Raw genomic sequence first — 13971 nt, 5'->3', positions numbered from 1 at the left:
GGATAAATGATTGATTCTTTCTTTTTTTATTTTAATAATTTCAAAATAAATAATGAAAAATTTCAATGGTAAACAATCGGTGGATGGAGTTCCTTTTTTGTTTTATTTTGTTTTGTTTTTTAGTCTCATTACAAACTCATGTTAGATGTTTGGTATGTTTCAATCTATTGCAGTTAATCCTCGAAATTTCTAAATCCAAGTGAAACCTTTTTCAGGATCATTTCTGAGTAGTTTCAATACAGCATTCAAAATATCTTTGAAAGATTCCTTGCTCTCTGATATGAAAATATTGTCCATTTCATCTTGAAGTTCTCCTGCTACAGTCTTTTCTCCAAGAAGCCCTGGTTCCTTCCAGTGAGAATGTATGTGTGTGTTTGTGTGTGTGTGTGTGTGTGAGAGACAGAGAGAGAAATGGAGAGAATATCTATAGAAAGATACACATGTTTTATGGTCAAATCTAGATTCATTGTAAATGGTTGGTCATTGCTGCTGTTTTTTCATTGAAATAGATAAGAAATATGCTTATTTTGAGGAAGATGTTTTCTTAAATATATTTTTATTAAAATATCTCATTAATTTATACCACTACATTGAATTCAAATTCAAGACCTCCAGGGTTTTTATTTTAAACTCCTTCCTATTAATTATTTTTCTGTTATGTCTATGCTAAGAATTCCAGTTCTCAGTAACACTGAGATTGTAGGACTTCAAATAAAAAATAATTACTCATTTGCTTTTATCCCACATTACACATGTAAGTATATCAGTATTAAAATACCAACACTAGGCCTGGCACAGTGGCCCATGCCTGTAATCCCAGTATTTTGGGAGGCTGAGGTGGGAGGATCGCTTGAGACCAGGAGTTTGAGACTAGCCTGGGCAACATAGCGAGACCCCATCTCTACCAAAAAAAAAAAAAATAGCTGACATGGTGCTGCGTGCTTGCATTCCCAGCTACTTGGGAGGCTGAGGTAGGAGGATCACTTAAACCTGGGAAGTAGAGGCTGCAATGAGCCATGATCCATGATCGTGCCACTGCATGCCAGCCTGGGCAACAGAGTGAGACTAAAACAAAACACTAAAACAAAAACATGAGTGCTTAAATGTTTGAATTTTCTTTTGTAGATTTTAAAACAGCCTTATTGAGGTATAATTAACACACAAAGAACTGCACATATTTGGTGTGCACAATCATAGGCAAACACTCACGATACCATTACCACAATCAAGGTAATAGTTTTGTCCTTAACACATATCCCTCTGGGGGATTACTATGCCTTAAAGTAACTTTTAATATTTCACTTCTTTATACCACCAACTGAAAACACAGTTAGGTTCATTTGTTTATTGCTTATTTTTGTAAATTTCTTTGAAGGAATGTAGTTGCGTTGCAAAAGTACATGGAAAAATGTTGATCAGTTTCCAGAGGCACATCTCCAAAACAAGGCATAGGCAAGGAAGTCTTGTTTCTGAGCTAGTTTCTCTACCCTGTTTCTTCTCTCCTCTTAGGGGTAATAGTTCCACATCCCCTTTAATGTTTACATTATTCTTCAATTGTGTATTAATCTTTCTGTTCTTAATATAGACAGATCTTTCTTTTAATTTTTTTTTTTTTTTTGAGATGGAATTTCACTCTGTCGCCCAGGCTGGAGTGCAGTGGCGTGATCTTGGCTCACTGCAACCTCTGCCTCTGGGCAATTCTACTGCCTCAGCCTCCCGAGTTGCTGGGATTACAGGTGCCTGCCACCAAGCCCAGATACTTTTTGTATTTTTAGTAGAGACGGGGTTTCACCATGTTGGCCAAGCTGGTTTCAAACTCCTGACCTCAAGTGATCCACCCACCTCAACCTCCCAAAGTGATGGGATTACAGGCATAAGCCACTGTGCCCGGCTCTTTTTAACTTTTTTGGTATTTAGGTAGTCTCATTAATTTTTGTTCTTGTGGTTACCTTCATACTAAGTACCTTTCCTAGCACTCTTAATCCTCCTTTTTTTGATTATGGTCTATTCGTTCCCTATTGTGAGTAATAATGAAATTAGCTACTAAATTCTTTCCCATCCTCTCTTCCCCAGCATCTGATCTGAAGCAATTCAGTTTAATTCACAGTTAATAACTATAAGGTCATCAGCAAGCATGTTCTGTCCTCTATTTAGAGTCTAATAATGTTCACATTAATATAGCTTTAATTTTGAATCAAACCCATTCCCTAAATATTCTCCAATTTTTCTTTCTTCATTTCCTAGAAATCATAAGTTTGGAATATTTTAAAATATTATTCCCTGAATATACCATATGTTCAACTTTGAATCATATTTATTGAATATATTATCTAATTTTAGTTTCATACTTTAATGAAGTGATTAAATGAATTTGTTATAATTTAATATTTTACCCCATCTCATTTTTCAACTTCCGGAAGACTTTGAAATAGTTACAGAATATAGGGGTTGACTTTTTCTACCAATGCATCAAGGCAGTAGAGCTCAAAATCAGGTTAATATAAGAATCACAGTGGATAGAAACTGAACAATTGTCAAGCTTTATAGGAGAATGAATATTCTGGAAATTTGAAGTTTTGATAGAATCAATAGTCACTTACTACCCTAAAATAATTTTCCCAGTTCCCAGACATATTTTTTAAAATTCCTCTATAGATGAAATAAAAACCTAGATGGATTCTCTACTTGTTATTGTTAATAATTTTGTACTTGCAAATGACAGAAAAACCTTGCAAAATTTTCTTGTATGGAGAATATTTTAATTACATAATATTCTTATTTCCAACCTTTGTTTAAATGCCTACATATACATATGTTCTATTTTAATATGTATTTTACATCAAATAAGATTGATTTATTAATTTAAAAGTATTTATTGAGCCCCTTTTTGGTAAAGTAGGTGTTAAGTTAAACTAACTCAGAAGATTAAGACAAGAGCAATAGTAATTAAAATTATGCTTGGGTTTGACAAAATATTTGTACCTCTTAGTAGATTACAGTTACTCCACAGGCTACAGAAAGTAGAAATTTCCACAACCCAAGCCCCATTTTTAAAATTCTGATAAAAATAAGCAGCATGCATACCATCCTTAAGATTGATAAAATAAATAATGGAAGGATCAAAATGCAAGTGGGTTACCTGTCTGCTACTTGGAACTATAAGGACAGATACATTCCTTTTTTCCCTTTTCACTAAGTATATCATACTTTCATAACCATGAGTAGGAGTGAAGCTTGGAACTTCAGCTTTGTGAACTTTTTTACACCACATACTCCTCACTCTGTCAGTTATAGGAGAAAATGTATTTATAGAAACATATTTATTGAGCACCTCTTATGTACCAGTCACTACTGTAGGCACTTGTATTAAAACAATAAGCCAGATGCGATGCAAGCCTTCTGATACCTTCCAGAAGAGACTTGCAAACAGACACTTGTAATGCAAAGAAGAATGTTATAAGTGAACTTTCCTTATAGAAGATTAGATTATAAAGCAATCAAAGATATGGGAAGTGAAATTCCAGACACCTGGCTGCGCTTAAGTATTCCTATAATATGCTTTGATTTTATGGCATAAAATCAAATCTTAAAATGCAAAATATAAGGTCTGTAACCCTACTTGGCAATTGTGTATCTGTGAGAATAATACTGTGTTGGCAAGGAGAAAAATAAGATATGTTATTTGACCTTAAATGTTGTATTTCTGGCCGAGAATTCAAATATATCTTGAAACAATTGATCTAGAAATCATAATACAAACATTACTCTGGCAATCAAAAACTCATATAATAACTTTTAGAAAGTTTAGATTTTGTGCAAATACATTTTATCTTCTTTATTGTTCTGATGAGTTGTGAATTATATTTGTTTGAAATATGCCATAATTTAGACATAAGAAAATCTTTCAAAAATATGATATATAATACACATGAACTTTTAAAGAAACATTTGAATATATTAATGTAGTGCTATGCTGTGCTTCACAATTTTGCTGAGTTATAAACATAAGTATTAACTTAGATTTCAGCAGTATAAGGAAATCAGTGAACACCATTTCATAATCCTGGTTAAGAGTTTCAACATCTATGCATATATTTGTTAAGTATTATTTTTGTGGTTAAATTTATTTAAAAGATACTAAAGAAATGCCACAGATTTCTACTGGGAAATCTCTAATAATTTTAATTAGGTGAATTAGTTTATATGTATATATTTATATGATAGCAAAGCATTTGTTTATGTACTTCCATGAACTTAATAACTATCTAAAACATCTACCTACCTTATAAATTAGGACATATGTTTCATTTTGTATGTACATATGGTCTGATGGAGTCATAAAATAACATAGTTGGGGAGATCTCAACATTTAATCGAATTATCATTTTTGTGAGCTATGACAGACAATTTGCCATTTGATAGCTATTACACAATTTAACATATTTTTCTGCATTTGGTTGTATCGGGGTAAATTTATAGCTAAAAGTATGTATTTTGGGGGCATAAATACAGTGGTATCGGTTTAGCGGTTTAGTAATTACACAGGTGAATCTAGCACAGAGCAGGCCTGTAATTAAATTTTATCTACTTCATAATATGACGCTTACTACATATATTTGAAATATGTAAACATCTGAATGTTAGATATTTTAAAGAAGCTGTAGCTTTACTTCAGGATACAAGGTGGTGCTGTTTCATTTTACAAACAAAAACTGCTGCTGCAAAAAGCTAGCACAGCTAGAATGAGGACATCACATCTTATAAAGAGAGCAACACTACAGAAGACAATTCCATACCTCTACTTGCCAGTTATGATTTTGTTTAATGGAAAAATAGATAAATTATATCTATATCCAGTGCACAATGTGACTACAGAGCAATAACAATATTCAACCAAGGATGAAATGTTCATTTTTTTAGTAGTTTACCGAATTCTGTGGCCCGCAGTATCAGGAAGAGGCTGGCAAAGGCCTTGTCCTTAAGGGAATAAAATACATGCCTTGTGAAAAATAAGTGAAAGTTAAAAAGTATTTCTAGTTTTTTTTTTTTTTGACTTTCATTTCACTGGTTTTGTAAAGGAAAATCCAAGCTCATCTTTTATTTCTAAATCTACTGACCTGTGATATTAATGAAGACCAAAGATTCTACTGCCTTCTATCTATTCAAATGCTAATCACCATTGTCAACTGACTGTGTGAATTGAAATGCTACGAGAAGTGAAGCTTTTTTTCCATATTAACTTTTCTTTATATTTATTATTACTTGGCATAGAGAATATAAATAAGAACTCAACCTCCTGTGTGGCATCAATCAAGTTAAATAACCTTTCCGAGCCTAATTTTTATTACATTTTAAAGAGATGCTCAATGCTAACATTTTCACTGTAGTTTGTTGAGGTGATTTTCAGGTTTGTAAAACAAATTGAGAAGGTATTTTTTTTTTAATCACAGATGTATTTGTCTACTGCAAATTGGCGATTTAGAGAAATTTGGATGTTTTGTGTATGTTGATATCCCCAGTAAATGTTTTGCAAAAATGATTGACATCTTTAACAGTTTTATCTGGTGTTTCTTTATGCCTCAACCTATTTATCTTATATGTGTTGGCTACCAAAAAGAAAACTCTGAAGCTCTGCTGAGGATTTGTGAAATATTATATGCTCTACTAATATTTTTAACTCAGGCTTTTACCCTGACACATCAGTTATTTAAATGCCACTTCAAAAATGGCATTAATGCTAATTTGCTTTTCTTTTTTATACTTTCATATTTTCTTTACTAAAAGCTGACTTGTATTTTTCAATAATAGAGAGAAAGGAATTGTACTATTTACTTATTTGAGTATAAAATAGACATTTAAATAATACTTTATACTTGGCTTTACTGACAACATAAATAGTAGACTCTTTTATTGATGATACTATATATATGCTGTTATTTATTCTACAGAATAAAAAACATCACTAATATAATCTTGAAAATAGGTTTATACCAGAAAGATTTAAGTGAATGAAGATAAATAAGGCAAGGTAGTTCACTTAGCAACAAAAAACAAATAATAAAAATGTTTAATATACAGTAACTAGGCTGAGCCTGCTGAAAGATCATATAACCTCTGATTTTCTAATTTTTTTTTTTACTTTTTCCATAAGAATTAACGTCTAGACACCGTAACACAAATATTAGAGATTTCTCTTTTTAGAAGAGCATCTAATATCTTAAGAGGCATTATTGTGTTGGGATACAAATTATATATTTTAATCACATAGAACCCTGGATTTGAATAGGTATGCAGCTTGTTATGTGGTCTTGAGAAAATATACCTCTGTATGACTCAGTTCCATATATGTGTGTGTGTATATATATATATATATATATATGATACAAATAAAATGGAGGTAATATCTACTTTCATTTCAGTTTGACAAATGATTATATGAGATGATTTATATTTACTGCTTACCGAATTGTATTACATAATATGTTAAAATACAGTAAACTGGGTTTGGCATATTAAGGACATTTTGTACTATCTTGCAAATTTTTTATAAATTTAAAACAATTCTAAAATAAGTATTTGTTACATAAAATTAGAAAAAATCTAATTGACACCATTTATCAATTCGTCTGTCGAAATAAACATTTTTCCCATTGCAGTAATACTTACAAAATGATTTAAACATAACAATATTTTTGCTTATAAAAGGAATATAAATTTGTTTTAGAAACTTCAGAAAGCAGTAACAAATTGAAGAAAATTTAAGAGCTGAAGTTCCAAGCTGCACCCCTACTCATAGTTATGATAGTATAGTAACTATCATAACTATCTCTGAAATTCTACTTCCAGGTAATAAGCATTATTAGCATTGTGTCAGATACCCTTTTGTTTCTTATATTTATATAAACACATTTTTAAACAAAAATTTTACCATATACCTGGGGTTTCATTTTGTGTACACTTTTCACATAACAAACAATGGATCAATGTCTACCCATGACACTAAACTTTCCTTTATCACAAGAATAGAAAATAGTTTAGTTTTAACCTGAATGCTGACTTTAATCTATTAGAAGTGCTTGGTTGAGAAGCAACCAGGAGCCATGTCTTGAGTCACTGGGAAAGACTGACATAATTGGGCAATAATGTCTACCGTAGACTCGAGGGGATACTCTTGCAGTATGTGCCATAAATATCTTGTCCCATATCTATATTGTTTTTCCTGGTTGTATTCATATTTTAAAAAATAAACAGAAATATCAAGAACAACATAAAGAACCCTCAAAGGTAGGCTGGGCACAGTGGCTCACACCTGTAATCCCAGCACTTTGAGAGGCCAAGGCAGGCAGATCACAAGGTCAGGAGTTTGAGACCAGCCTAGCCAATATGGTGAAATGCCGTCTCTATTAAAAATACAAAAATTAGCCCGGTGGGGTGGCGGGCGCCTGTAATCCAAGCTACTCGGGAGGCTGAGGTAGAAGAACCACTTGAACCCGGGAGGCGGAGGTTGAGTGAGCCGAGATCGCGCCACTACACTCCAGGCTGGGTGACAGAATGAGACTCTGTCTTAAAAAAAAGGAAAAAAAAATCCTCAAATGTTACTGTTTTCCATATTTGCTCACTTTTTTGCTGAATTAATTTAAATTAAAACAGACATAAATTTTACCTCTAAATTTTTCAATATGCATCTTCAAACACGCAGTTATTTACCTATGTAACCACAATCCTGTTTTCTACAAATTATTTAAAAACTTCTTGGCTGGGCTTGGTGGCTCAGACCTGTGTTTCCAGCAGGTTTGGAGACCGAGGTGGGTGACTCACTTGAGGCCAGGTGTTTGAGACCAGCTTTGGCCGTGGTGAAACCCATCCTTACAAAACATATAAAAATTAGCTGGCTGTGATAACGTATTCCTATACTCCCAGCTACTTGGGAGGCTGAGGAGGGATTGCTTGAGTCTGGGTGGTTGAGGCTGCAGTGAACTGAGATTGTGGCACTGTACTCCAGCCTGGGTGACAGAGTTAGACCCTGTCTCAGATAAATAAATAGACATAAATTACAAGTAATACAATAAAATAAAAATTTCCCTAATATCATTTATTACTCCTAGTCCTTCTCCTAATTTCTCAAATTGTTCCCAAAATATATCTTACAGTTAAATTTGCTAAAAATAGGATCTAATTAAGAACTATGTGTATTTTTCTTGGTGTGTCTCATATGTCTCTTTCAACCTAGTACAGTCTTGTTATTTTTATTTTCTACAAAATTTCGAAGAGACCAGATAGATCTATAAGCGTCTCACCTTCTAGATGTGTCTGTGTCCTCAAGATATCATTTAACTTGTTCCTTCACTTTTATTACTGTTAACTATATTAGATATGAAGATGGATCAGAGTCAGAGTAAATATGTTGAGGAATAGTATTTACTGAGTGGTGTTTTTGCTGCTTTGCTTTTTAGGTTTTGCCAGAAGTCCTAATTGTATATTTATTTGGGTGTTTATTTTTAAAGAATTTCCTTTTTATTCAAAATTCATATGTACTCATTGTAACAAATGCAGAAAACATCAAAGAAAATTCACCATATAGTTGAAGGATGGTGCCAAATGATATGCTGGATTAACATTTCCAGGCCAGTTCATTTCTCAGACTTTCTTCCAATAGTCTCGATTCTCTAGAACTAAAGTTATAAACAATTTATTTAAAATTATGTAGATGTTGCTTTGAACTTTGAGCACAAGTATTTAGTTGGTTATAATAAAGTGGAATGATGTAGAAAGTAAATAACCTGGGCCCTGGGGAGTGGTGGGGGGAAATTTACATGTGTAATGAACTCTCATACGTTGAATAGCACTGTGGGATCTTTAGGTAACCAATATGAGATCCTACTTCTGTCCTGTATTACCCAGGGTTCCCCAGAGAAACAGAATTAATAGGACATATAGAGATGTGCAGAAAGAAGTTTATTATTAGTGATTGGTTCACATAAATATGCAGGCTAGGCAGTTCACCGATCTACTTTCTGTAATCTGGCAATCCAAAACATCCGGTGGTATAGTTTCATTCCAGACATGAAGGCCAGAGAACCAAGAGCACTTATTTCCAAAAGCAGAAGATGGATGTCTCAGCTCAAACAGAAGGAGCAGATTTGTCCTTTCTCTGCCTTTTTGTTTTATTCAGGCCCTCAAAGGATTGAATGATGCCCACCCACTTTGGTCAAGGTGATCTTTCCTCAGACTACTGATTTACATGCTAATCTCTTTAATCACGGGCACATCCAAAAATAATGTTTTAGCAGTTATCCGGCATACTTTAGCCCAGTCTAGTTGACACATTAAGATTAACCATTATATGTGGCGTTCAGTAGCACTGGCCAATTCCAATGCCTGTGTGAGACTATGGAACATGTCTTCTGGCTATGGGCATCATTCCTACTTCCTTGAGCCTGCTCACTGCAGAGATGGAGGGAAGCTTCAAAAATAAGTAACCATGAAACGTGTGCATGTGAGTATTCCTTGTCATTACACAGAATTAAAAGCATTAGAATCTGAGTCACATTCTAATCAATTCTCTAACTTGAAAGAACTTGGCCATCATTATCACAATCGTCCTGAAATAGCTATCATTAACATTAGGTGATGCCATCCCATACATTAAATACTTTCCCACCCTAAGCAGAAACATGAATTAAATAATGGATAGATTGAATAGATGACACATTATTTTATTAAAATGAGATGATAATATATAAACTCTATTAATGAATGTTATATTTAATTTTATTTGATTAAACAGGAGAAAAATAAACAAGAAAAACTGAAGGATCTGATGAACTTCAGATAAATGTTTCTTCATCACAGGATGTTATTTGATAAGGATAGGGGTTTATGAGCACATTATGAGGTTGAGTCATTATGTGTATTTTTTTCATGTAGCTTCAGTTTTTACAGTATCAATTTACTCTTGCTGTAAATGATGAGGTAATTAGCTGCAGGATAGGGCTTATTAATAGGCCTATTAACATGACTGCCTGTGACATCTAGGTAAATGATCCATGTTGTTGTTCCAGACCTGGGTTAAAGAACGTACTTAAATCAGGCTGTATAAGCCTAGAGAGGGTGATAAATGATATCTGTGCTAATCCTGGGTGTATGAGACCTCACTTTGTTAGTATATTTTATATTATGTAAACTCTAAAATTGATGGGGAGCACTTGGCTCAGACGAGATGGTCCTGGGCACATATTAAACTCATTTGAATTAACACTGGTCCATGTTTAAGTATAGAAGCTTATGTTTACAAGGAAAAGCTGGGAGGAGGGTAGAAAATATGGAAAGTAGCACACATGCAATCAGAAATTATCACTGACAACTCCTTTTGAAGATTTTGGGGTCTAAATTTTTATCTTTCTACTGGCTCTAAAACATGTTGATTTCTCCCTTATGTACTCTGATATTATTGACTTTCTTCTGCATTCTTCAGATAAGTAAACTCTGTGTCATGGATCTACATGATCTGTGTACTTGGTCTTTCTATTAGTTTGCTCCTACTGTTAACATTGATAATAAAGTGGAAATACATTATAATTTAACACTTCTTTCTTTCTCATAAGAATTTTATAAATTATGTTATTATATTTTATTATTCCAGTTCAGGGCATTTATTTCTCTTCTGTAAGCATCACTGCTATAGTTGTTTTGTGATATATGTGTGTGTGTATATATATATATATGCCTACTTACTTTGGTGAAGGTGATCTTCACTCACCTTTACTCACCTTTAGGAGTAAAGGTGAGCTTTATTCCTAAAGTTGTTTTGTAAGCATTATTCCTATAGTTGTTTTGTATTATAATATATACATATATACACACAGGTATGTGTATACAAACACACAGATACATATGTATGTATGTATATATGATGCTTAATTTTGATTCTCCTTATGCCAGTATTTTCACTGCAGTTTTTATATTTTGTTAATGTGTTGATTGACTTTGTATAATATTTGGGAGTTTTTTTCACAAAGCGATCATAAGAGTTGTATTTCTTTCCTTCCTTCCTTCATTCCTTCCTTCCTTCCTTCCTCCCTCCCTCCCTCCTTCCCTTCCCTTCCCCTTGCCTCCCTCTCCCTCCCCCTCCCTTCCCCTCCCTCCCACTCCCTTCCCCGCCCTTCCCCTCCCCTCCCCTCGGCTCCCCTTCCCTCTCCTCCCCTTCCCTCCCTTCCCTTCTCTTCCTTTTGTTTGATTGAATCTCACTCTGTTGCACCCAGGCTGGAGTGCAGTGGGGTGATCCCAGCTCACGGCAACCTCCACTTACTTGGTTCAAGCAATTCTCCTGCCTCAGCCTCCCAAGTAGTTGGGATAACAGGAGTGCACCAGGACACCTTGCTAAGATTTTTTTTTGGGGTTTTATTAGTGGAGACAGGGTTTCGCCATGTTGGCCAAACTGGCCTCTAACTCCTGACCTCAGGAGATCCACCTGCCTCAGCCTCCAAAAGTGCTGGAATTACAGGTGTGAGCCACCACAGCTGGCCAAGAGCTGTATTTTCTTAATAAGTTCATATTTGAGAAAATATCTCTCTTGTTTTGTAATTGAGTTATATTTCGGCCAGTGTCCAAGGAGTCTTTGGTGCATGTTGATTTCTTTCAGAACTTTGTGTACACAGATTTATTATTTTCTGGTACTGAATGTTATGAAGTCCCATATAAGCCTTATTTTTCTTTCTTCCTTTAAGTATTTTTATTAATCTACCAGGATGACTAAAAACCCTCTCTTTATTCTCAGGGTTTAATAATACAGTTTGCAGATGACCCACTGTTAACTCTACCATATCAAACTTTTCCTAGAAAATAATGTGCCACACAAGTCTACTGTGCTTGTGCCTTCTTCCTTCATTTCAGGCATCTTTTTTATACCCTGCATAATTGAATAATTTCTCATTCTATGTTATCTGCTTCATAAATTTTCCTGATGTATTATCTGAAGTGCCCAACTATTATCTTCTCTCTAACTGCTTTAATTTATCTGCGTTCATTGTGGTTATTTCAGGGCTTACTTCTGTATCAGAATTTCCATGTCATTTTTTTCTATCCTGTTCCTTTGTTTCTAAATCTACTAGTTCTCCTTTTATTTTGGCAATTTATTCACTTAACTCTGTAGTACTTTAAAAAAAAATTATTATCTTTTTTAATGTACATGTTTTTATGTTTCTTTTAGTAATTTCATGTTCTTATTTACCTGTTCGACTACACCAAGCTCTCTGGGAAATAACCCATTTGAGCTAATTAGGGGCTTATTAGATCCAATAATAAAGAAAATCTCAAAATATAATTGTTTAAACAAGATATAAGTTTGTTTTCCTTTTATTTAATGACTCAGGGTGGATGTCCCAGCTTGACAGGTGGCTCTCCACATTAATATTCGGGGACTTGCAATAAATATGGCTCTGGATCTTTCCACACATAGCTTTCAGGTTTGTTTTAGTCTTTGACAGTCTTCTAAGGCAGAAGTTAAAAAAAAATACATGTCCCCAGGGCGAGAGATTTTCCCTTTAGCAAGAGAGGCATACATTCCATATGTTATATCTGTTCATTCCATTGGCAATGGCTTAATTATAAACAGATGCCCACAATTGATTGCAAGGGCAATGTGGTCCTTAGCTGGAGTTTCATGTACGGAAGAAAACTGGACCCTGTTGTACAATGGTAGTTTCAATCACACCTTCTATTCTTTGGTTTACATTTTTTTCCTAGACTGAGTAATAATTTTTAAAAATTTGTTAATTTCACAGTATATTTACATATTTCCTATGTCATTTTGTTTCTTTTTGGTGATATTTAGAGAATTTTGCCCAGCATTTCTCAGTGTACTAATGTAATTTGTTAAGCATCTCCTTAACTTTCTTCTGAGAACTGTTTAATTGCCTCTCTGAACTAACTTTTACAGACCAAATATTTTATATTGTAACCACATTTTTAAGCCATCACATCTTTAAGCAGGGGAACATGGGAGTAAAGTTAGAAGTAATGCCATGAACCTCTAAATTCTGCTCTTTTTGCCCTTTGTCATCACTTTTTGAGGTTTATGGCATCATATTATTCTCTTTTCTTTTTGAGCAATTGCAAATATATTCTTATTTTTAAGCTACATTTATATTTCACGGAGTGTTAAGGAAGGATAGTACTTATTAGGCTTTAATAAGAAACCATTATCTTTACCAAGTTTTAGTATAATTAAGTTGTAATGTGCTTTGTGTGAGTGTGTGTGTGTTTTTGTGTAGTTTATGAGAGTAGATAGGGGCAACTTGTTTCGCATTGCAGTATAAATAATACTTAGAACATTGTCTGAATAGTAAATGGTCAAAACATAGCTTCATGTCTCAATCAAGCAGTAATACACAAATGGTCACAAACTGGAAGATGCAAGTCCTAATTAGGTATTTTCTTTAAGAAGATTAAATATGCATGCCTTAAGTGAGGCATACCTGAGATTCCACTTCTAAGAGATAATAGAGGCAAATTTTCCACCCATCATCTGGACTTTCAAGGAAAAAACCAACACCCTCTAGGTAATCTTCATTTCCTACATGGGAAAAACAGCTGCAAGTAATTTCTATCCTTTGTGGAAGTCCTTAATTATTTTAGTAAATGATTGAATCATTCCTAATTCTAAATACAAGGGTTTATGAAACAAAGACAACTTACTTAGTTTGCTTTAAAATTTTGATGCTATATGCTTTTAGGTATGAGATTGCCTTCAAATGCCAAAATGCTAATACAATTTTCAAAATATTACTACTACTAACATTCATAAGCATCAAAATAAAAGGAGGAAACGTTTAATAATAGTTTAATTAGACTGACAGCAAACATTAATTTTTATTTGGTTTAGAAAGCAAAGTCTCTGTAAAAGGACCTATAATGAAACTACAGCCTCAATTATACATGGAAAGGCAATTCTGTGTGTTGGGAATACAAGTC

The 13971-nt window shown here is 33.8% G+C and overlaps 1 long non-coding RNA gene across 1 annotated transcript in view; it reads left to right on the top strand.

Annotated features, from left to right (window-relative positions):
* Window positions 1-13971, top strand: part of LOC134739742 (uncharacterized) — a 259799-nt gene that overhangs the window by 126139 nt on the left and 119689 nt on the right. The gene's annotated exons all lie outside the window — the stretch shown is intronic.

This window comes from Pongo pygmaeus, chromosome 5 (genome assembly GCF_028885625.2).
Source record: "Pongo pygmaeus isolate AG05252 chromosome 5, NHGRI_mPonPyg2-v2.0_pri, whole genome shotgun sequence".
NCBI classification, from domain to species: domain Eukaryota; kingdom Metazoa; phylum Chordata; class Mammalia; order Primates; family Hominidae; genus Pongo; species Pongo pygmaeus.
The sequence above is the reverse complement of the archived record's forward strand: the minus strand, read 5'-3'. Positions and strand labels throughout refer to the sequence as shown.